Source organism: Pezoporus flaviventris, unplaced genomic scaffold (assembly GCF_033815535.1).
Source record: "Pezoporus flaviventris isolate CSIRO_AGI_PZ_B2104156 unplaced genomic scaffold, CSIRO_AGI_Pfla_v1 ptg000013l, whole genome shotgun sequence".
Classification (NCBI taxonomy): domain Eukaryota; kingdom Metazoa; phylum Chordata; class Aves; order Psittaciformes; family Psittacidae; genus Pezoporus; species Pezoporus flaviventris.
In genome coordinates, this window is record NW_026892561.1 from 9,209,700 (window position 1) to 9,231,415 (window position 21,716).

At 39.4% G+C, this 21,716-nt stretch overlaps 1 protein-coding gene and 1 long non-coding RNA gene across 3 annotated transcripts in view; one reads left to right on the forward strand and one right to left on the reverse strand.

Moving 5' to 3' along the window:
- ST6GALNAC3 (ST6 N-acetylgalactosaminide alpha-2,6-sialyltransferase 3) overlaps nt 1–21,716 on the forward strand; it is a 251,347-nt gene that overhangs the window by 213,998 nt on the left and 15,633 nt on the right. The gene's annotated exons all lie outside the window — the stretch shown is intronic.
- LOC133268444 (uncharacterized) overlaps nt 1–21,716 on the reverse strand; it is a 38,046-nt gene that overhangs the window by 1,136 nt on the left and 15,194 nt on the right. The window contains exon 3 of the long non-coding RNA XR_009743071.1: nt 15,492–15,609. This is a non-coding gene — a long non-coding RNA (uncharacterized LOC133268444). The remainder of the gene's footprint in view (nt 1–15,491; nt 15,610–21,716) is intronic.

Sequence of the window (21,716 nt, forward strand, 5' to 3'; positions counted from 1 at the left end):
CTCAGAATGAGAGCTGTGAGCCCAATGGTAATAAGTACAAGTATACAAAAACAATCTGAAAAAAGACAGAATAGTTCTGCTTGCCTTCACTGAAGGTCTGAGTATCCATGTCTGAATGTGTGTAACGGGGGTTTCATGAGCCTTGGGACAAATGCACTTGCCATTGCTAACTGCAACACTTTCCAAGCTTTTCCCTTTTCACAAGTATAAATTCTAGCTGAAATGCAGGCACCTTGCCATTTTTTTTTAATATTGCCAATTCCATGGCTGTATAAGACGTATGAGGATGTGATTTGTTGTAGTGTTATATCAGAGAGTGAGGTGAGCCCAAGTCAATTTATGTAAGGGTCAGGGTTAATTTTCTTACTCTTCATGGAAAAATGTTACACTAGTTTTCTGCAAACTTGAATTTCCACTGGTAGTAATATCTTGCAGCCATGGTGGTGTGTAATGTAGCAGTGCTAAATTCTTGTCTTCAGAGATTTATGCAAGTTATTATTTAAAAATAGAGATCTAGGAGTCACATCTGGCTAATTAATCTGTACTAAGGAAAGTGAAGTGCCTGGCCTTTCAGGTATCCCTGTGATGGCTGAGTAAGCTTGCCATCCCATAGAATTGTCACTTCTTTGTTGTTTCTTTTTTTCACCCCTTTTTCTGTATAAGAAGTAGGTGCTGAAACAATCAGCTTAGCGCAGACACAGTTTTCAAATAATTGCATGGATCTAGTTCAGAATTTGAAATGAATTAGGAATAACCAGTGTACATCACCATGGACTGAAGATTTGTTATGCATAAGCCTGTCAGGGATGTAACCAGTCAGGTATCACTCTCAGGTTGTATATGAATACAAATTTACCACAATAATTCATCCTTGTTACCTGATACTACCATGTTTTGCTTTTGATCTTTTCATGATATTCCATGACAACTGTTGTCATATTGCAGTTAATTTTAACAGCCCTATGGCCAAACCTGAAAGCCGCCCACTTGTTAAAATAAGACAAAAAAGGATATATTATATTTATGTCAGTATTATAGTAATTCATACTGCCAGTAAACAGAGAAGGTAAAACCATGTAACCATAATAACTTGATTGGAAAAAGTCATTTTCTCATAATGACTTGTAGGGTGAGTAGTGGTAGTCCCCACTTCCTGCCCTGCTATACTGGGGATATGCAGTTCACAGGAGTGACTGGGTGTCACCATATACTTCACAGCCCAGACTACTGCCTCTTTACTCCAAATGTATAACTACCAATTATTTGTTTAGTTATTGGTAACTCTAATAAAGAATCAAATTAATTATGTTCTTTAAAATGTATGCACCTATAAATCGAGGTTACCAGTCTCAATGTAGTCAGGAATTACAGTCTTTAGCAAAAGATTATGTGTAAGATTTGAGTACCTATGCTAAGGTTTGAATTTCTAAAACAGCTGCAGGGAGTGTTTAGATCTAATTGTAGTCACTAAAGATAGTAAGTATGAAAAGGGGGTTCATGTCAGATCATGATTCCCTTAGGGGAAAACGAGTGCAAGAACCGTAATCTTGCCTAGTCCCACGCAGGGCAGTGGAGTTTACTAGCCAGATGATAAGGACGCGGACTGAAACATAGGGAGCAAAACATGTTTTTTGTATCTAAACTTAGCAAATATTTTGTTACTTTGTGAGCCTGTTTCTTCTGTATGTTTGCATAAAGATAGTCCTTTCTCATGTCTTCTTCCTCGCACCCACAGAGCTGGCACAACCTCTGCAACAGCCGTATGTGTATAACATATTCCAGTACATTCACTTCCAGATGAAGGCAAGTGTATTTGCTGGCCTCTATTCCCTAACTGTTTGGAAATACAATATCCCTGGATCAGTAGACAAGAAACAACAGACATCTTACACCAGTCAGCTTCTATGATGCAGAAAAGAAAGACAGTGATGCTCTCAATCAGTTTTATGTCTAGCAAACTCAAATTATAAGCCCTCAATAGTTGCTAGTTTTTATTCTTTATTTGAGCAGCATATCTTATTTATCTCACGCATTGCCAGTCTTTCCAGTATAAGACTAAAAATCTGTTCTTAGTCAATTCAAATTATACAAATGGCTTGTTCTGACACAGAACTGTGTGAAAACTCTTGTCTTATATCCAAGTTGTATCACTGAGCACTGCCAAGCGCAAACCGTAACCAAATACCCTATTTAAAGATATTTTTGATCAGGTAATTAGATGCAGTTGTTCATGGGTTTGTTGTGTTTTTTTTTTTCCTAGTTAATGCACTGTCTTAACAATTTTTAAAGGGAAGTGTAGTACATTGGGCCTTCCTGTATTTGAAATCAAAATTATTGAGGTCTTCAGCTCTGACAGCAAGAGCTGTCATTCGATCCAGAGCAGGTTTCTTAGCTTTCTGTCCTTATTGTCAGATGAAAGGAAGAAGAATACTTCTGTAAAGGTATTTATGGATTTGTACGGTAATTGTGAGAATAATCCTTGATCTTGCAGAGTCCTTTCAGGAGCATTGCTAGACATTGTGCTAATTACAGTGTGATCATAACACTGTAGGGAGGAAAGAAATGATGGGTAAAACTACTGGGTGTGAATAGTTTCATTCTCTCTCTCCTTATGGTAGACTTAGTCCTGTGTCAGAGTTGATGGATGGAGACTCTTTAACTCACATGGGAACTGGATTAGACAGCCCTTGTGATCTAAGGTGAAATTTTCAGCTGTGCTTCTAGTGTCCTACATTAGTATGTGTGAAGAGTTCATCCCCTCACCTACCCACGCACCTTGATGACATTCTTTTCATCTAATCTCCTGTAGGAAATTCATATTGTCTAATGTTGATATCTAGTTTTATTTAATAAATTCAACTCTAACAACACATTAAAAAAACCACCAAACCTATGTGCAGTAAACTGGGATGTTTGTCTTTTCTAAAGTGCTAGAAGAATACCGATAAGCTGCCTTTTTAATAGTAAATCATATTTCAACTTTTTAATAAAATTTAGCATTAATCTGGTATAGTTGGCCCTTCTTGTGGAAACCCCGGGGAAACCAGTCCAGAGTAACTTCACAGGGAGAAATGCTGAGCTCAGTAATTATGACTAAGATGACTGACTTACACTACATATTTTCCTTCCATTCTTCCCTTTCTCTTCACTCTTTGCTCTGGACCATTTATGACAAGTCTTATGTAGCCCAAAGTAAACAGTACTGAGCCCCAAAAAGAATGAAACCCCTACAAGTAGTAACCAGAAAATCTTTTACCAGAAGTAAATGTGTGCATAAATATTATTCAAACTCATAAAATAAATCATGATATGTCCTGATCTGTTAGTTTTAAATTGCCTTCTGAGATTAAAATGTTTAATCTTCATGGAGAGATGTGCTGCAACTCCCAGAACTTTTCCTGGCTGCAGATAGAGAGATCTTAGAATGACCGCTGGTTACATTTGTTTACTTTTTATTTCTGAAAAATGCAGGGAGGAACGATATAAAACTCTCAGGAGCTCACTTCATGATTAACCATGACGTAATTGACAGAGGAAAACAGCAACAATTCATACAGCCAGTAATTAATCTCTAGCTTTATGGCCTCATTTGCCAACTGTCTCCATATTTGACAGAGAGAGTGACTTGCTGAATGTTTAATTTCCTCAGTGACAGCAAAGGTATGAAATCAGATTTGAAGATAAACATCTTCTGTGGCTTCTGCTTACAAAAAGAGTAGCCAATTAAGTATGCTTGCTTAGCCCTTGCAAATATTTGCCATGGGATTGACATAGGAAATAGAACTTTTTTTCCCTTTCTGCTTAGGAGCTCCACCTCACTAGCTGCTCACCCTCTGCAGTATACATTCAGGAGGATTCCTTACTTCATGCATCTGAATCATGCAAGTGATTTCATTTCATTCTTTTGTATTATTATTATTCTTTCACCTCTGTGCTTTAAGGGCCAAATCACATGAGATGCTGAATGCCTCCCATGAGGAATCTACATACCCTAGTGGGACATGAGCGGTTTGACGTATCCCAGGAGATGATTTGCACCTCTTGTGGTTGGTAAAACAAGTAACTCAGAGAACAGGCAGCGAGCGGTTGCAGTGAATTATTTCCAGAAACATTTTCTCCCTATAGTGAGGGGAAAGATTTTTATTTGCAGAGTTTTCATGAACAGGCAAACTTGCCTATCTGACCCGCAGCACATACTGCTGAGCTGCAGCAGACAACTTCTCCTCTCTGCCCTGCCCTGAAAATCTGAGATTCTGTCCACATTCTGCGTCCTCTGGACAAGTCAAACAATCTGCAACAAACCGACAGCTGCAGCCCAGAAATGAGAGAGGAATCTTACCACAAAAAAAAAGAAATTAAACTCGTGTCCTGTTCACTTGTATTTGATTTTTAAAGTAAATACACTTGAGATGTTTCCTACTATTGAAAGGGTAGTTTCTTGACACCGTTTCATATAAAACAATCAGCAATGTGGAAGCAGGCAGCTGTATATATAATAGGACTATGCTTGTCAGAATCTGCTTTATTAAGTTGGAGTTGGTAAAGGAAATAGATCTATTTTCTTTCTTTAAGCTTTAATGGGCTTTTGTTTTGAACTTGTCATTCTGATTTTCCTGTGAGCTTTGTTTTCATTTTCCTTGAAGATTTCTGGTAACAATAATTGCTTGCAACAGGAAGATTCATGTGAACTGACTTCCATTTTAGACTTCAATTCCTATGAAATGGAAGGGGATTGCAATGTGGATGTGAGCAGAGAGGACTGATGCTTCTGTACAATGCTCTTCTGCTCCAACTGTAAATATATTTTCATGATTAATAAAAAGAGAGTAGAAATCTTTCTAGTCTGTTAGGGTTTTATTGATGGCCGCTCCCAAGAATACTGAAAAGATGCTATCAATACTCTTGACACTCTGCTTAATCAAGATGTGACCCTCCAATGCAACCAGGCAGTGTGCTTGCTTCAGAGATAGAACAATGCTACTCTGGTTAGGCGAGAGGTGGTGCTTGCTGTTTCTGGTTGAGGTGTTTTTTTGGTAATTTTATTAAATCGTAATCAGTGCATTAAATAATATTTAATGCTGCTAAAGTGCTCTTGGACTCAAATAGGAAATCAATCAGCTTGTTCTCTAGTTCAGTGGCCTTCAGCCATGTAAACTGCATAGGTACCTCAGGGGGAACAGCTGACAGAGTTTTGCACAGCAGACAAAATCAGATCGATAATAGTACATTCGGTTTAGTTTTTAAGATTGCTCTGGCTTGGAATGTGCCAACAGGCACATTCAATATCAGATAGCTGGGATTCGAACAAGAAGTTTTCAAGTGCACCCTTAATGTTTGCAACTTGCTACGTATTTTTGTTCTGTAGGTGTTGCACATCAAAAACCAAAATGATAAGTGGAGGTTCCCCTGGGCAAGATAGAAAGCCTGTGCTTACTGTCAAATATATGACATGATCCTACACCACTGGTGGAATTAGTTCGGCATGCTCCTTGATGTGCTTTACAGTTTGAACAGTAGGTAATCTTCACTGGTTCAGAGCATTCGGTCTCATTTTTGTGCAAAGATGCATTGGTAAATGGTGCCCTAAGAAATATTGTGGCAATTGAGATAGGTTAGGAATTGAACCACACTCTGGCCTCTGTTACAACCAGTCCCCAGCAGGTTAATGGAGTAGGATAGTTGCTGCTGAAGGATTTAAGGTGATCCCATTAACTGCAGCGGATATGTGTTCACATTCCCTACCTGTGGGGGCAGGGGAAATGGATTACAGTCTGTAGCCACTAGCAAAGGAGAACTCTGCTGACTGTTAGTAATGTCCTCATAGGACTGGGGAAAACTGAGCAATTCTGTAAAATTTAAAATCCTGACCAGAAACTTGTATCTTCCTTCAAAAACTCCACGTGAGGGGAGTTTGCACAGGAGCTCAAACTATTTCAAACACTCCCGCTGGGTCTGGCCAGAATGCATTTGACAATTCCTTGCAGCTGTTTAATTCCAACATAATTGCCTTTGAGATTTCCTTCCTGAGTTTTCTGTGTGAGATGCGCTAAGCTATGTAGATAAGAAGCAATCTATACATTCTGTGTATGGGAGTAAATCAAAGAATGTAACACAGATGGACAACAGCAAGCAAAAGACTCAGTTCTTGTAATTTAAAATACATTGCAATGTGACTCCCACTGAGTTGAAATATCTAATTTCCAAGAATTTCCTGGGGCAGGAAGCATGCGTTCACTTTATTCTGCAACAGTCACATCAGTCTACAAATTAAAATCTAATGAATTGTGTTTGAAACAATTACACATACCGTTTCTGATTTTTTTACACAATAAATTTATATAAGCCATCCAATGACTAGCAATTCTTTCTGACAAATATGATAATAGTTAAACGTGATCCTACATAATTGTGCTGAAAATGTGTTTTTCCCCTCTGATCACAGAAAGACGGCTTAATCATATTTCTGTCATCTATAGGTGACAGATTGAAAGAGTTACTAAGTCTGTCCCTTTTGGTTGTCATTCCCCTTAACAGTGGATCCTCCCCTACTCTCTGTGCACTTAAAACCTGATTCCAGTTGTTTTTTCAAAGCAGATCCTAAATCCTAAATGACACCTTAAAATATTCTTGCCAGGGCCTTTGAGCACTCACCCTGTTGGAACAGAGCCATGGACTATACAAACAGTTATATTAGACATTTGGTCGCTGACAGGTAGATGTGAGAATTGTTGAAAATGATTTGAAAAAAAAAAGAGAAGAAGAGGGAAGGAAGGAATAGTGGAAGCTCTGGTCAGAAGGAGGTTTGTGTTAGTGAAGGGGAAGAACTGAATACCTCGCACCCCCAGCTCAGCCGTATCTAATCTCTTCATTCCTCTAAAGAAAAGCAAGATGTGCACTGCGTGTTGCTGGAAGAGCTATTCAAACCATGTAGTATGAGCACGTTGCTCTGTTTTGTGAATTTAGTACCTCACACCATCTCCATCCCAGCATGAGAGAACTCTATAAGCTCAATGCAATTGTATCATAATTTGGATCTCTACAGGAGGCTGAACTCACATCACCAATGCATGTGTCACTGAACACTTACATATACACACAACAGTTCCAGGCCCATGGTGACATTTTTCAAACTAATATATTGACAGGAGTGCCAGGATATTTTTAAGCATATCCAGGAGGTAAAAGAGCATTACAATGAGGAAGAAAACCCAGCAGAATGCTGACACCCAAGTACATTACTTAGTGTGCAGTTGCATTAATGAACCATTACTTCAAATCCCAGGTTTGCCAATAGTGTCACTGTTCATTTATCAAGGCAGAATCATCCTGGATGTGAACAGAATGCCTGTATAATAGATAACTTCTCAATCCTCCCATCCCATACATTTTCTTGAGCCCATTACAAAAGATTTACTTTTAAAATGGATTTTTTTTTTTTTTAAACAGCTAGACAGAAAGAGACTGTTTGTTGAACAAATGGTGGTAAAATCCCCAAGGGTCTGACTTACTTCCTTAACAACCAAGACTTCTGCTTGAGCCAGCTGATGCTCTTTTAATGAGTGCTGCTTGTCAGAGGATCATATCTGCAAGTTGCTGTATGAAACAGCCATTTTCCATGAGTTCATAAAGCAGTCTCTCTTTTGAAATGGCTAAGGTGTTGTACCAGTCTCTGCAGCACAAAACAGACACTTGTTTGAACTGAAAGGGCGGCGGGAGGAGAGAAACAACCCAAAGCATATGGGGGGGGGAGTGTGTTTCTTCCTTTTCTTTTAGTTGTTTTCCCTTTCTGTGAGAGACGGCTTTGTGTTTGGTGTTTGTACACAACAAGCTCAATAGATTCAAGAAGAAAAATGCTGAAATAGGAGCTTCAAAATGAATTTCAGCTGTGGCCTGAGTGAATTAATACGATCATGACAGGTTGCTTATTTAGAAAACTGGGCGGACAGTAAGATAAAGACTTTTCATGTGACAGAACATCCCCAAAAGGTCTCTCTCTGTCCCTTGTAAGGCTGTTCAACAAAAATCAAGAAGAGACTCCCAGAAAAATCAAAATGACAAGTTCAAAACAAAACACACTAGTCCTTTTCTTAAAGGAATATCATCCCCATGCCAAGCCCAAGCTTATTAATGTTGCTTTCTGACAAGCACATCCACTTTATGATTTTCATGAGTCTGTGGACCTCATTACTTTTAAATAAAATGGTAATGTATAACTATTGTACTACTGCTACAGATGGGTTCAAAGCTAAGATCATGAAGTAAAAGAACAGCTTTTAGTAGCCCTGCCATCAGCCTGTTCTTTTTAATATATGTGTTATTTATTGCTGCAGGTTAGGTTACACCCTTGAATATCACATTTCTCATCAGAAACAGCAATGAGTAACTGGGTACTGAAAGGTTTAATGCGCAATGCTGAGTAATTTTGATTAGACCCATATTTTATCACTTGTGCTATTAACATCAAAAAATTTTCAAGCTACAATAGTCTATACATTTGGGTTTAATGTGAATTAAGGGAATCAGGTTCTAACATATTCAATTACCTCAGGATTTTTTTTTTTTGTCCTGTGCATATCAGGCCAGCCTAAATCACTGGTAAAACTCAGATTGCACTTGTGTACAAACTAACTGTGTCCTAAGAAAATGAACCACTGAAGTTAATTCAGATTTGTTCAGAGCCTTGAACAATGTAAGTAATGAATCTTTCAGACAGTTAATTCAAGCAGAACAGAAATAGAATCCACTTAAATGTTACTACTTTTTGGATTGAATCTTACCAGCCTGGATAAGTCTGAAGATCCAAGTCTCAGTGGATGAGATCTGCAAATCCCAATTTTGACCCCAGCAGAGAGATAGGTGGTGACTTCATCTTTGTTTATTCAATGAAATGACTGCCCTAGCTTACTTTCGGACCAGAAACATAAATATATAATTCTATTTTGTTCTAAAAGTCATTTTTACATTTTGTAAACCTTTCTCCATTTTGCAGATCTTACATCCAGGCTGATAAAATCATGAAGCAGGAATAGCGATTTCTTGCACAAAAAAATGTGTATGTTAGAGATGGTGGTTGAATATTTCACCTCTATTAACCTCTCTTCCAAACCAGCAGAGAAGTGGGAATATTTGCTTATCATACAAATTCAAACTGAGATGCTTTTCCTGTGAACAAAAATGCTCCTGAACTTTGTTTGCAAGGGTAAAGTCTTGTGTGGTTTGCTGCATATATTACCATCACTATAATTTTTCAAATTATTTAGTGTTCTTAATATTGGACAGATAGTAAGAAAAATTCTCACTGGTATTTAACTTTTTACTAAAAAGCTGATTAAACCTTTATTCCTGTCCATCCAGCTCAGGTTGTCACAGATTTTCCAACAGTAACTAAGCTGCTGCGTTATGATGCAGGCTCTATACATGTTATTTAGCATGCTGCTTCTTTTTAGTGTTTCAGGCTGCACAGAAAACAGCCTCTAGCATATTAACTGCCTGTTTCACTTGAAGTAAAACAGGAAAGCATTTTAAAAGATAAGTTTTCCCTTGTCACCTCTCCTGCTTGTACTGTAGATTATCAGAGCCTTTCCCCTCTCTCACGTAAGCAGAAGCAGATATAGAGAAAAAATGTGTTCTTTAAACCAGAGGAACATTTTTCTTTGCTGTTCTATTAATATCTGACAGAAATAAAAGGGGAAAACTCTGAATAAATCATTGCAGGCTTCTTAAAACCTGTAAAATGATCTTTTAAACAGGACTTTGGCTAACAAAAATGGGATCTGAACATGTGTGTAATGGAGCCAGACTCACAGAGGAAAATGATAATTTCTGTGTCTGGCACCTGTCAGGTTTCTTTAAGAGTCTAAATGCATGTGTTAGCACTGATAACCAGGCTTACTCCCCAGTAGACCAATCAAAGCCTAATTTTCAGAGGGAAATCTTAAGAGTCCTTTCAAGGTCCATTTCAAAACATGACCCTGTGTTATCCAACAGAGGCCAGTGTCAACTAGATTTGTTTGCACCAAATATAGCTTTAAAGCATAGTAGTTGTAAGAAATCAGAGAGAATCTCTCCTCCAACACTGAACAAGGAGTGATAACAGCAAAAGAAGCAGTACTAATCCTAAAACTTGCCTTTCTGCTCCAGTAACCACCGGGTGTTCAGAGACAACATGCGCAGCCTGAAAGTTGTAGTTCTGATGGACCCTATAGTAAGATAACTAGGAGCAGCATTCAGAGCAGGTAGCCTTATATATCATAATTAGTCCAGGACAAAGAACAGATGGTATGAGAAGGAGATGGATTCCATGAATATGGAGTGGGTGGTAATTGTAGCTGGTCCAAGATCTGAGACCTGAGAGATTGGTGTTGGTAAATAGTGATAAATGTGAAGTGGTTATTTTCTGGGTATTACAAGTTACATGAAGAAAGAATGGAGTTGTCAGCTGACAACAAATTTTTAACATGAAGGGTTTTTTACAGCTGCTTTTATCCTGTGATGTGTTGTTTCATTTGTTTGTTTGCTACTGGGCATTCACTGTGAGATTTTAGGATTCTCAGTCTATGAAGAGATGGCTTAGTGTGGCAAAAGCCTTTGAGACCCAATCAGGAAGGCTGTGGTTTCAGTTAGAGAAGATGAATTCACAGCTAGTAGTGAATATTTAAGCCCTGGTTTTGGAGTAAATGAACATAAGCAAATACATTTGACTTTCCTTTTAGTTTTGTCTCACAAAGTTAATTTTCTGATGTTGAATTTTTATTGATGGTCTCTTTTCTGCTCTATAGTTACTATATCAGGAAAAGAAGTGCTCTGAAAGCCAGACAGAAGAGGAAAATACTCCAAAGGAAGTTGGGCTATTAGTCTCCTGAGACACCCAGTGTATAAACTTCTTTGGCTTATGAAAGACGCATCAGCCACACCTCCATTCAGGATCAAGTCTAGCCTGTTTCTGAGACTTAGTGTCATAGGCAGCAAGTAATAATTCCACAGTGGAGAGACATGTTTCAATGGAGATGCTAAGATATAAGCACGGATTAGTTCAACTAAAGGGTGGTGTCATAGTCAGGGGTTTGGGTGTCTTGAACACGGGACCCAAGTTTGTAGGCCAGGTCTACTGGGGGCTGGTGGAACTGGTCTGCGCAGTTTTGGTAGGAGGCTTGCCAGACTGGTCAAGGAGGCTTTAAACTAAATGTGTTGGGGGAGGGGGCATCATTCCATCCTAACACTCCCAGTCAGTTGCCAGCACCTATAATAAATGCTCGGAGCAATGTAGAGCTATCCCAGCCGCTCCAGCCAATGAGCCAGCTTCAGTTGGAGCTCGGCTCAGATGCCTCTATACAAATGCCTGTATATGGGGAACAAACAAGAGGAATTAGAGATGTGTGCACGTCTACGGGGGTATGATATAATAGGCATCACAGAAACATGGTGGGGTGACTCCTATGACTGGAGTGTTGGGATGGAAGGTTACAGGCTCTTTAGAAAAGACAGGCCTGACAGACGGGGAAGGGGAGTTGCCCTTTATGTTAGGGATAGTCTGGAGAGTATGGAACTCTGTCTGGGGACAGGTGAGCAGATAACAGAGAGTTTGTGGGTCAGGGTTAAAGGGAGAACAGCGATGGGAGACATTACTGTGGGGAACTGTTACAGACCGCCTGATCAAGGAGAACCTGCGGATGAAGCACTGTATAGACAGGTAGGAAAAGCCTCACACTCACAGGCCCTTCTTCTCATGGGTGACTTCAACCACCCTGACATCTGTTGGAAGGACGGTACAGCCCGGCACAAGCAATCCAGGAGGTTCCTCGATTGTGTGGAATCCAACTTCCTTCTGCAAGTAATAGAGGAGCCGACAAGGAGAGGTGCCGTGCTTGACCTTGTGCTCACCAACAGGGAAGGGCTCGTTGGAAATGTGACGCTCCAGGGCAGCCTTGGATGCAGCGATCACGAGATGGTCGAATTCGAGATCCTCAGGACAGTGAGAAGAGCGTGCAGCAAGCTCACTGCCCTGGACTTCAAAAGAGCAGACTTTGGCCTCCTCAGGAACCTGCTTAGTAAGCTTCCATGGGATAGAGCCCTAGAGGGCAGGGGGGCCCAAGACTGTTGGTTGATATTCAAGGATCACCTGCTACAAGCTCAGGAGTAGACTAGAAGGAAGTGCAGCAGGAGGGCCAGGAGACCTCCTTGGATGGATAAGGAGCTGCTGAGGAAAATTCAAGGGACAAAAAGAGGCTTATAAAAGGTGGAAGCAAAGACAGGTGGCCCGGGAAGAGTACAGGGATGTTGTCCGGGAAGCTAGGGACCAGGTTAGGAAAGCTAAGGCCCAGTTAGAATTAAACTTGGCTAGGGATGTTAAGGTTAACAGGAAGGAATTCTACAGGTACATAGCAAATAAAAGACAGACTAGGGAAAACGTAGGCCCCCTCAGGAAGCTCTCGGGAGAACTGGCTACACAGGATTTGGAGAAGGCTGAGGTTCTGAATGACTTCTTTGCCTCGGTCTTCACTGCCAAAGGCTCTGACCGCACCACCCCCGTCTTGGAAGGCAGACACAGGGACTGTGAGAATGAAGACCTTGTGCCCACTGTAGGAGAGGAACTTGTTCAGACCATCTTAAAAATCTGAACGTGCACAAGTCCATGGGACCTGAATCAATCCGTCCGTGGGTCCTGAAGGAGCTGGCAAATGAAGTTGCAAAGCTACTGGCCATCATATTTGAAAAGTCATGGCAGTCAGGTGAAGTTCCCAATGACTGGAAAAAGGGAAATATAACCCCCATTTTCAAGAAGGGGAAAATGGATGACCCGGGGAATTACAGACCAGTCAGTCTCACCTCTGTGCCTGGCAAAATCTTGGAGCAGGTTCTCCTGGAAGGCATGCTAAGGCACATGAAAAACAAGAAGGTGCTTGGTGACAGCCAGCATGGCTTCACTAAGGGGAAATCCTGACTGACCAATTTGGTGGCCTTCTATGATGGGGCTACGGAACTGATGGACAGGGGTAGAGCAGTTGATGTCATCTATCTGGACTTAAGCAAAGCATTTGACACTGTCCCACACAACATCCTTGTCCCTAAATTGGAGAGACATCAATCTGATGGATGGACCACTCTGTGGATAAAGAACTGGCTGGATGGCCGCACACAGAGAGTTGTGGTCAATGGCTCAATGTTCGGCTGGAGACCAGCAATGAGTGGTGTCCCTCAGGGATCGGTGTTGGGACCGGTCTTGTTCAACATCTTTGTCGCTGACATGGACAGTGGGATTGAGTGCGCCCTCAGCAAGTTTGCTGATGACACCAAGCTGTGTGGTTTGGTTGATACCCTGGAGGGAAGGAATGCCATCCAGAGGGACCTTCACACACTTGTGAGGTGGGCTGATGCCAACCTCATGAAGTTTAACCATGGCAAGTGCAAGGTCCTACAGCTGGGTCGGAGCAATCCCAGGCACAGCTACAGGTTGGGCAGAGAAGAGATTCAGAGCAGCCCTCCAGAGAAGTGGGTGTTGGTTGATGAGAAAATGAACATGAGCCGGCAGTGTGCACTCGCAGCCCAGAAAGCCAGCCGTATCCTGGGATGCATCAAAAGGAGCGTGACCAGCAGGTCGAAGGAGGTGATCCTGCCCCTCTACTCTGCTCTCATGTGACCTCACCTGGAGTATTGTGTGCAGTTCTGGTGTCCTCAACATAAAAAGGACATGGAACTGTTGGAACAAGTCCAGAGAAGGGCCACGAGGATGATCAGGGGACTGGAGCACCTCCTGTATGAAGACAGGCTGAGGAGGCTGGGGCTGTTCAGCCTGGAGAAGAGAAGGCTGCGTGGAGACCTCATAGCAGCCTTCCAGTATCTGAAGGGGGCCTATAGGGATGCTGGAGAGGGACTCTTCATTAGAGACTGTAGTGACAAGACAAGGGGTAACGGGTTAAAACTTAAACAGGGGAAGTTTAGATTGGATATAAGAAAGAAGTTCTTTCCTGTTAGGGTGGTGAGGCACTGGAATGGGTTGCCCAGGGAGGTTGTGAATGCTCCATCCCCAGCAGAGTTCAAGACCAGGTTGGACAAAGCCTTGGGTGATATGGTTTAGCGTGAGGTGTCCCTGCCCATGGCAGGGGGGTTGGAACTAGATGATCTTAAGGTCCTTTCCAACCCTAACCATTCTATGATTCTATGATTCTGTAACTGAGCTTTTCTTGGCAGAGGCCTTAGAAGGTGTAAAGTGGCTCAGCAAAACCCATGGGAATGTATCTGCTTTTTGAGGTATTTATTCCTCTGACCTTACAAATAATTAATTAATTGCTGGGTTTCATCCTTTTAATCACTGTGATACTAATGTTTATTCCAGAAGTAACCAGAAGTGCAATGCTGTAGTTTCATGATTAGAAACTTTTGACTGGATTTTTAGTTACTGTTTTCTTAGGAAAATTCATCTTTGTGCCTAATACATACTTTGGAGTATAACAATTACAGACTTTCAGAAGATTTTTACTTTTCTTTGAAGGAAAAGAAAATGGGTTTCACAGTTCCTCCCATGAAAGTGATAAAATAATTCCTGCTTCATACCAAAAAAATGTTTGCAGTATGTGCAATACTTGCACTGTTTCCCTTCCAAGTAATTCTGGTCTTTTGTTAGAACTTAGGGAAAAGGCTATTGGTACGTTTTTTTTTTTTTTCAGCAAGATTTTGTTTATTTCAGGTGAGGCTCAAGCTTACTTGTGGATGACATATAGGTTAAAATTCAGATACTGTTTCTGAGTGAAATATAAATTACGTAATGAAAAATGGTTATTTTCCTTTGGCTTCAAAGTTGATTGCTTGCCATTTAAATTTTTGAAGATTCAGTCAAACTTTATTGAAAAGTATATTTTGGAAAAGATGGAGAACAAGAAATAAGATGGAGAACAAGAAATACAAAACCACTAGGAACACCAGGTCAGTTTATTGATGGGAATTCTGCACTACTCTGTGAGATGTGGTTAACAATATCTGGCTCTTGTCTATTTCCTGCTTATAGGAGCCTGAAGTCTGTGGAATGGCAGTCATTTTGATGTCTGTTTCGTAGTAGAGTTGCACTTGTTAGTGGGAGGAATGTGAAGGGTTGGCTGAGAAAACAAACCTCTGTGAGAATTTGAGCCAGTGAAGGATGGAAGTCTGAAAAACCAGCTTCCCTGTATTTCAAGCCTGTGTTCAGTGAAAGAACAGTCAGCACAGTGAGCCACAGTGAAAGAGGATTTACTGGGGTTTAATCTTGTTTGAAACTGCATTTTGGAAAGTTCTCCATGCATTGAAGCTCGCATTAAGGTTTCTCTTTGTGTACAAAAACTAAGCATATAACCCACTTATTTATGATAATTTGTTGAATATGTTTTTCCTAACAGGGAATCCTCAGGTTTATCAGGTCTGTTTGAGATTCAGGATCAGAAACAGCTAGGGATTTTTACTTTTTAAATGGGTCTCTGATTGATTTTCCATCACAATTGCATTGGTACTGTCACATTGCCTACCTTTAAGGGACACATTCAAGAACTCCTTGGACGAATTCTATACCCCTTATGGGATATGCCGAATTAGCTGTTGCTTTCTGCAACTTGTGTTTGCCAAGCACACTGTCTTCCTGTTGTCCTGTAGACTACTGTGAGTTTTTAATGCAACTTCTCGAGAATTAGATTTATCTTCTGTCAATATGCTGCTTCTTCTGGGCTTGATACTATGACTCTGAAGACAATGAGAGTACTGATGGCAGTTTCAACGGGAGCAAGAGCAGACATTTAGATATCCCTCATAGCTTATCTGTGCTTCTGTTAATAAGTCAGAATGCCTACTTAATTTACAGACCAAAACCCAAAAGCAATCACATAGAACACAAGTAATTTTAAAACTTCACTTTTAGGATATTTTGGAAAAAAAAAATTTCAGATTGAAACTTTTTTTTTTTTTTACAAATAGGAGAAAAGAAAAGGATAGAGCATTTTCTAGAAAGTGCATTCAACTCATCTACCTGCTGCTGCTAAATAATAATCCATAGTAATGTAAGCTTTCACCTAACCACTCTGTCAAATATCTTTTCTGCCTCTTTTCATGATTATTTTTGAACAAAGTTAAGAACCTAACACGAAGTATGGAAAAGCTCTCAACATTTGCTTAGGAAGGAGTGCTTTACTAGTGGGCTTGTCTGAAGTTGGCAGTACTCTGTTGCATTGTGTAATATTTGAATTCTGGGGCTTTATAACCACTGTTCAGGTAAATATCAATGTAGTGACAGGCAAAAGATACAAAGAGGTGAATTGAATTATATTTAATCACAGCTGTGTCTACTACTCAGTCTCCTGGAGTGGACTCCTGGAGTGGCAAAGCAATTATCATTACAACAGTGATCTTTGTATGTGTATAGTAGGCATGCTTCAATCCAGGCTTGAAAAATATGTGGTTCCAGTAACTGTCTTTATAGGCACAAAATCTTTTTGAAGCCATTTACTTGTCCATAATCAAAATATCAGATATTTTTCTCTCCTCACGCTTTTCTTTCCCAATTTCCTGTTAATAGAAGATTCTAGGAAGCTGCTCTATCAAGGCTGATGAATGCACATTCCTGGAGGGTCAAGGTGTGTATTCCTGGCTGGACTGCTTTGAGACGCAGCTGCTTCCTAACTGGACAGTGCAAAGTCAGCTGTCTGCTGTTATGCTTCCAATGTACATGAGTTGGTCTAGTCTGGTTATTGTGTTTGGAGCAGGTTAGAGACCTGCATCAGGTGCTGCCAGAAATGTGGGATCAATAACCTTCAGTTGTTTGATGATGATAAACAGCTGGAGCTATAACACCACTTACCTCACAGCTCTAGTCAGGCAGTGTATAAAAGGCTGCTGAGCATGAGCAAGAGTGGTACATAAGCTCAGCATAGATTTAGCTGAACTGTATAGAGCTAGCTTTGTCTACCTGAGTCTTAGCTTTTTCTGCTTGTTGGTAGTATTTGTTCTTTTGTACCTTTCCTAATGCTGTGAGGTCTTGTTTACTTGCAGTATTAAACTGTTAGAAATGAACATGCTGGCAATGTATATTTCTGTGCTGGATTGCATTATGAAATGCATTTTTTCTATGGTTAATTTTCACACATTCACTCAATACAGAATTGCATTTCATACAATTTATGCAGTATTGAAATAAGTTATCAAGAGGAGATAATTTTGTATGTGCTATGCCTTCATTCCAGACTCTCTTCTTAAAGGGAAACACCAGAAATGTCTATGAAAGTAAGTTAAAAAGTCCTTCCTGGGAGAAATAAGGTTTCTTGTGTGTTCATTTACTGTGGTATTTGAAGAATAGGGGAGATAACATCTAACATCTTTTCAAACACTGCTCTGTACAAAACACTTCCACTCCAGCTGCTTCTCACATCCTATATAAACTCTGTTTAAATCTTAAGGAGGGTTTCTAGTCTGCATTGCAGTTCTTGAGTTAGAAACGGGCAACTCATTCCACAGTGTGTGAAAACAACCATTATTTCAAATGGTTGATGGTCCTTTGCATGCAGTTAAAGAAACCAGATAAAAATACAAAGGTAAAACAAGAGCAAAGCATCACTCAAGGCCCGTAAGAGAAGTGACGCCTTATTTGAAGAGCAGCTTTCTGGTTCTGTTTGTATAAGTAAATGACAAGCATGAATGACTTCATTTGAAGATGTTCTCTGTTCTTACTTCACCTGTGCTACTGTTTTCAGGTACTTACAGAAGCTTTTGTTCCTGAACAATTGTGAAAATTTATTGTCAGAGTCATTTTAGCAATGATCTTCATAAAATAATTTAATTTATATTCCTTCCCCCACCAATATTTTTTTATATCTTACATCCTTTTAGGAACAAATTGAAGGATAACAAAGTCATAATGTCGCCACTAAAATCATTCAACATTTACAAAGAGATCCTCTAGTATATGAGAGATAACTCATTCGCTTTGTCTTGTAAATATAAGGAATAGCAGTGATAGCTCTAAGTGCAATGTACATCTATGGTATCAATAAATTGGTTAGCTTCATCTGTGTACGTTATATACATCTGCAGAAGTAGTGCATGACAAAGTGTGCAATAATGAATACTGTACAATGGTGGACAACACGACACAGCATAAATGTAAAGGATAATGACATTACTCTAAAATAGCAAAGCCCCAAGCAATTCTAGTAAACCTATGAGAAGATGTAAGATGACTGCATTGTTTCACAGGGTAATAATCTGTGTATCCATGTAGTTTCCATAATGATAGATGGATATAAACTATTATATGAGCAGTTGAAGAAGAAATTACCTGTTTATACTGAATAATTTCCATATGAATGGTTCAGGGTTGTGGGGTTTGTTGCTTTGCTTTTCAGAGATCTGCAGTTTCTTTCTGCCACTGGCTTTTTATCACAAACTTGCAGCCACACAACCTGATCTCATCAGATCAAACAAGTTTTTGTTTTATTCTATGATTCTAAGTTAAACATAGTCATATCTGGTCAATACTTAGATGAGTGATTTCCAAGGTAATTCAAGAATGCATTAGGAGACTGCTCCATATCAGTATTCCTCTCTTGCCAGAGTTGAAGAATTCATCTCCCATGCTGTTGGGGAGTTCACCTGATATATGGTTCTTCATCCTCATCCTAAATTATCCTTTACCATTGCCATGCTGTTAAACACCTCCACATTCCCCCACAAGTGGCTCCATTTGTCAGTGTATATAGTCTACCAAGAACCTTTTGAGATGAAAGGTGCTACATAAGCAATGGTGCCAGCTAAGATGCTATATTTTATGTTAGCTTTCCTCAGCTCTGATTTTAATATATCCAAACAGAATGTTAATTTTCTAAACACCACTGAGATCAGCCTTTGACTGGACAGTACAGAGCACTGTTTCTTTGTCAAAAGTTCTTACAAAAAATCATGCACACAGCTGTCAGAAGGGCAAGATAAACCAGCATTTCTGTTATCACCCTCTGTGAGATAAGCCAGAATGATCATTACTGTTTTTATATTCCTTTGTAAACTGTGATTTAATTGGCTTCTTTGACTTAACTAAGAGCTGGACCTGAACATTACATCTTGAAGTTTCCATTTGCTTTTACTCTAAGCCAACTGACATAATGTTTCTTGATATGACTGAACATGTAAGGTGAAATCTCACACTGTGCAGACTTCTGTTTCTTCTCAGTTTTGTGTAACAGCTACAGTTCTACCTCTCTTGGAGAAAATGCATGGGAAATTCATATGTGAGGAATGAATATTGTAATAGTTAAGAGCTATGATAAAGAATACCAACTCACTTGTGATCATCAGTGCAAAATGAAACAAGAGGTTATCAAACCTATTGCTAGAGGAAAATACAGATTAAATACAAATAAAAGGTGTGAGTAGGCTTGTATATTGAGAAAGAGAGAGCCCAGCAAGCTGAGTCTTTACTGTTTAAAGACAAATATTAAGGCTGATTTTCAAAGACGAAAAAGTCACGCTTTTTAGCTGTATTTTTTCCTGAATAAATAGCAAAACCATAGAACAATTTCCTTAATTGAATGCACAGAATGAGACATGAAACAACAACAAAAAAGAAACCACCATTAGTGTAATCACAGTGGATTTTCATGCTCTAAGACAATCATCATCCACCGCTTGGAAAAGGAAAATTGTGTATACACACAGAAATTATGTATATAATAGAGAAACGTCTGAGCCACAAAGCTAGAATCTAGATGTGTCTTTTCTGTAGATTTAGGGGGGGTCCTGTATTAGGAAGCCTTATCTCCAGAAGGTACTTCATCCTCTATAGCAGATAATATACCATTCTCACAGAGAATTTCAAATCTAGCAGAAGTGATTCCAATGACTTCAGTAAAGTTCTGCCTGACCACACCAAAAGTGAGTTATAATCACTGCTATTAATATGGGGATTCAGTCTGTGTCAAAATGTGGATGCAAGTGCTCTGAGAACTCCCAGTGAAAATAGCTTTTTTAGAGAAAATGATAAAATGAAATCAGATATCAATCGTTCATAAATCTCTTGTATTTATAGGTAAAACTGGTTAGGAAATCTGGTTGCATGTTAGAAGGATGTACACTCATAGAAGGAACGAAGAAATGAAATCTCTTTGCGGATTATTTTCTTTCTGCTTTTTTTTCCTTTCTGTTTCAGAAAATGATATATATTCAAACATCTAAAGCATAGACAAGTTTGTCTATGACTTTTAAATTTGGATTTAGCTAAGGAAGTCCAATTTATACAAGCTTGGAGAGGTTTTGTTAATGCCAAGCATACCTGAATATGCCTGCCTTTGTACCTTTGAAGGATTTCACATTGCCCAATACAATGTTCGTCATGGTTTTAATTTTTCTTCAAAATGGATCTCTTTTATGTCTGCTATTTACCACCCTTGCCAGAGTCATTGAGCACAAGATATTCAGTATCTACAAGATGCAGAAACTGCTTTCTTCTTCATACTCATGTAACAGGTAATGGATGGTTTTAAGAAAGGATCTTTACTTTGTGCTTTACCTATTCACGTGTAGGATTTTGATTTCATTTGAAATGAAAGGCGTAAACCGCAGGTCTGAAAACTAATAGAATTTCTGCATTTACCTGCTGATCCATAGCCTTTAGGTTAGATTGTGTATCAGCCAGAAGTCGGCTTGTTGAATGAAGCAAAACTTTAAAACTAAAATGAAAAGATTTCTGTTATATGTAGCCTGACACCAGATATGAAAGCAGATTTCTTATGGCTTATTATTGGAAATGTTTTCCAGTGTGTCTGATAAGCGAGACTGAACAAGCCATAGAAAGTGGACCTAATCAGATAATGCTGACTCACAGACCATAAGTTCTATGCCTTCTCTTGTGAAGGACAAAATGGCTAGTATAGTGGCAAAAGGCACTGTAAACATCAGGAAGAAAACCTGCTGGTTTGTGAGTGGGGCTGTTGCACCAAAGCCTATTTACTTGTATATATTCATTGTGTGTATTTCAGAAGGGTTACATCTAAGTGCTCGAGTGAGTTGCAGCTCTGGAGATGGGGCATATAAAAAGCACTGGGAGAATATCAAACTGGATCAGCTATTCATTTTTTAGTAAGTATAGGTTGGTTGGTTGTTTTTCTTTTGGAACTTCAAAGGAATTTAAGATACAGACTTGTGAGGAGGGTCCCCATGAAGGATCAAGTGCTGTATTCTGCTCAGATTCTCAGTTCAGGCACATCCTTCATGGAAATACAGTTCAAAACTGGGGATATTCACAGGATGAGCAAAATCTCAGTATGTTTCAAGGAGTATTCATGATGTTGCAGGATGAAGGACAAAGAAAGTTCTTGTAAAAATGCTTAAGACTGAGCTCTCAAAGAGCTGAAGCAAAAACATTCCTTTATTATTTCCATGCTTAGATATGAAATGCAGAAAGATATTTAACACAGCTTCATGTTCTTTCTGCTTTTCAGATTGCTTGTGGATATCAGATTCTATCAAACGCAAACATAGTGCCGCATTAATATTGCCTGAAAACATTGTGCACGCTTTTATTTGTTAGCCTGGATTTCTTTTTTTTTTTTTTTTAATTATTGTTGGACTATGCTTTTATTTCTAAGATTCTTGAAAACAACTCAGAGCTTGGCTCTGTACCTTAAATGTCCCTGCTCAGGGGAAAAGGAATTTAATTGCATAAAACACACTCTGCACTGGTTTTTTTTTTTCCCAAAGAACTACTGTAAGATTAA